This window comes from Chrysochloris asiatica, unplaced genomic scaffold (assembly GCF_000296735.1).
Source record: "Chrysochloris asiatica unplaced genomic scaffold, ChrAsi1.0 scaffold00025, whole genome shotgun sequence".
Taxonomy (NCBI): domain Eukaryota; kingdom Metazoa; phylum Chordata; class Mammalia; order Afrosoricida; family Chrysochloridae; genus Chrysochloris; species Chrysochloris asiatica.
Genome location: NW_006408543.1, coordinates 8547846 through 8551466, shown reverse-complemented (window position 1 = coordinate 8551466; position 3621 = coordinate 8547846). Strand labels below are relative to the sequence as shown.

The 3621-nt window shown below is 40.8% G+C and overlaps 1 pseudogene; it reads right to left on the bottom strand.

Annotated features, from left to right (window-relative positions):
* Positions 1-2096: 2096 nt before the first annotated feature.
* On the bottom strand, positions 2097-2408 carry LOC102833737 (annotated as a pseudogene).
* Positions 2409-3621: the final 1213 nt, after the last annotated feature.

Genomic DNA, 3621 nt, shown 5'->3' with positions numbered 1-3621 from the left:
ATACGTCGTCTGATCTCTTGACTGCTGCTTCCATGAGTGTTGATAGTTGATCCAAGAAGAATGAAGTCCTTGACAACTTCAATATTTTCTCCATTGATAAAAATGTTGTTTATTGGTCCAGTGGTGAAGATTTTTGTTTTCTTTGCATTGAGATGAAATCCATACCGAAGGCTGTGCTCTTTGATCCTCATCAGTATGTATTTTAAGTCCTCTTCACTTTCAGCAAGCAAGGTTGTATCAGCTGCATATCGCAGGTTGTTTATGACCACATAGCTACTCATTAACATGGGCTGTTGAACATTGTCTTTATGGACTATGTTATGCCAATTGACCTAGATGTCTCCTGAGATTATGGTCCTAAACCCTCTCAAGTCTAGTAACTCAGTCCTTCAAAATGTTTGGTTATGACTTAGAAGTTAACAGAACTTTCCCCTCTATGCTCTATTATGTATCTGGATATATTTCCAGCACATATAAATACATATCCTCTGTCAAATCTGTATATGTCAAATCTATAGGTATACTCCCTTATGCCATTCCTCACCTGGTCAGTGTAGATATTTACCTGTGTCACTACTTGTAAATTGCTCTTTGTTATTACTGTTACTGCAGGACTGTGTTGTTGTTGTTGTAGTTTCGAACTGCAGGACTGTGTAGGTAATAGTATTTACCACTAAAGCTGACTTTAACTCTATTGCACATCCAAATGTCTTCCTTTGTTTTGGTCATGTTGCGTCCCCTTATTGTGTATTGTCTTTCCCTTTACTCAAGTTACTACATGTTCAGTATCTAGTTGGACTCCCAGTGTGGCGCTGTAGTATCAACACTGGACTGTGAAGCACAAGGTTTGCTGTTCAAAATCATCAGCCACTCCTTGGAAACCTTATACGACAGGGCAGCAATGGGTCAAAACAGATTCAATGACACTTAACAACACTATTAGTTAGTGATTTTCTCTTCCTCCACTTATTATCCCTGATAAGCATCCAAGAATGTTTCTTTGTGTATATAAACTTTTTTTTTTTTTGAATTTTTATAATACTGATTTCATAAAATATTTGTCCTTTTGGGAATAACTTATTTTACTCAGCATAATGTCCTCTAGGCTCATCCATGTTGTGAGATGTTCCACGGATTTGTAGCTGATCTTTAGTATTCCATGTATGTAAGTTTATTTATCCACTCGTCTGTTGATGGGAACCTAGTATGTGTCTGTCTTTTTGCTATTGTGAATGAACATGGGTATGCATGTGAGGGTAAGCTAGAAAATATTGCTACAAAATCTTAGAAAAATAAGCAAAAAGGATCAAAATGTGAAGTTATTGTTTCTCAGCTTATCCATTTAGATCTACATGCTTCGGAAGGCAGTATTTCCATTTGTTTAGCCGCCCCCCCCCAAAGAATCCTACACTCTTTGATTTATCCCTCATCTACACAGCTATTTTGGCATCCCTAAAGGACTAAAACTGTGTTCCTTTTCAATATTATTTGAGCTAGGAGAACAAATATGAACCTGAAAGGGTAAGATCAGGCCTGTAGTAGGGTGGATGGACCATGGTTTCCCGATGAAATTCTTGCAGGACAGCCCTTGCTATCCCTCACTGCTGCAATGAACAGGTGCATGGTTGTAATGGGGGGAAATTCCTGAGCACAAACCCCTGGCCTTTCCTCACCAGTACAGCTCTCAATTTTTTTTCTGTTTTTGAGTGACATCAGAGTCTTATTTGAGGCATAAGAGCGACTGTGGGAGTCCCTTACAATGGGGTCTACTTCAGGGTCCTGGTTCCTAAGATAAGGCTTCATGTCCTCCCCTATCACAGATTCTTGGGAAATGAACCAGAAATGGCACGGCTGGGGAAGAAACTCAGGTGGAGAGTTGCCAAGAAAGAGAACTTATTCAAATTATCAGCATACGAACAGAACCGCAAGAATGAAGAGAGTGATGGAGGGAGAGCTCAGTCAGTCAAGGGGTTCTCCCCTTGGCACAGTAAGGACTCACCTCCAGGGGAGACTTGGCAATAGTGACACAGCAGGACCCGGGATTCCCAGCTCCTTCCCTGGATTCCCAGCTCCACCAACCCTTCTTCCCTGAGGAACTAAAAAAGGAAGGTGGAGACCCATGGTATGGTCACTGCTACTTGTTCAATGAAGCTGGCCAGGCTTATGTCCGAAAGGCCTGCACACTCGTGGGTGCTCAGGGTGATGTGACCTTGTTGTATACATTAAACCGTCAGGATGGTGGTCCCATTTCTCAATCTGCAACACCACCCTTGTCATGAACTCAAAAGCCCCGTTGAAGTCTTTGAATGAAGATGGCATCTCGGCTTTCTAGCTCATTGCACCCCCACAGGTTTGGCAACAGTTGTTCTCTCTTCCTCAACATTTGGTCTATGCGCTTTGCGGGCCATGTTGGAGTGGCAGGACCTGGGCAAGCAGCAGGTGGTAGGCCAAGAGGCCAGAGTCATGACCAGACACCCAGGGCAAATGGCCAGGCTGAGATTGATCTGGCCTCTCCCAGTTTTAATTTCTTGAGACTTCTTTATACTCAACCCACATGACAATCCCGTGTCCTTTTAGAAAACCTATCAAGATTATGCCTTTAAAATACCAAAAACTGGTCATCATAACATTCTGAGCTGACCTCTTTGCCTTGAATTGATCTAGCTCAGCAGATCCCCACAGGAGGTTTTATTGGACATTGTTTACTGGATACTATTAGTAAATCCAAGGCTTGTCCCCTGTTATGATCGTGGATTTCTGTTGTGGCACTGTGGATCAACACTGGACTGCGAACCACAAGGTCAGCAGTTCAAAACCACCAGCTGCTCCTCTAAAACCCTACACAGGGTCATCACTATAAGTCGGAACCAATTCGACAGCATTTAACAACAACAACAACAACAACATGATCATTCATGATGTCATTGTCATTGTCTTCAATCTTGCACAAAAGACTAATGAAAAGACCAGCTCTTTGAGCTAGCTAATCTTCACACACACTTTTGGCAATCTTTGAGCCAAAAGTTTTTGGAGGCCAAAATGTTTGCTTAAAATTGAAAACATCTAACTATATGAGATCTCAACTTCAGTGTTTATCACATCAATGAAATTTCTATGTCTTCTTCCTGCAGTTTTTGGACTTTTGCCACAATTTCTTCATTCATCAAGGTTGATGGATGTCCTTTTCTCTTGGCTCATCGTTGAAGTCTTTCCAAACTTACTTAAAATGCTGATTTCATCAAAAAATGGTTGTTTTTTATGGGATAGCTTCCCATAAACTTGTTACAAAGCTTCAATGATTTGCCAAGATGTCCACTTGAGTTTTGTTAAAAATTTGATATTACCCCTGACCTTAAAATTTTCTTTTCCTATGGCACACATACAAAAAGCAATCATTTTGTTAAAAGCGCCTTAATAAAACTATGACAAAGTTATTACTGAGAAAACTTGTCTGTAGACATCCACGGATGGCAGTTAGAATAGGTTTAAACACATTCTGGTGGGAAGAAAACTGTGCATGTGGTACTTTTTCTTTACCCTTGTCTTTGTGTCATTGTTCTTATTTATTTATTTTTGGATATCTATACCATAGGAGCTCTGGTAGCGTAGTGGTTACGAATC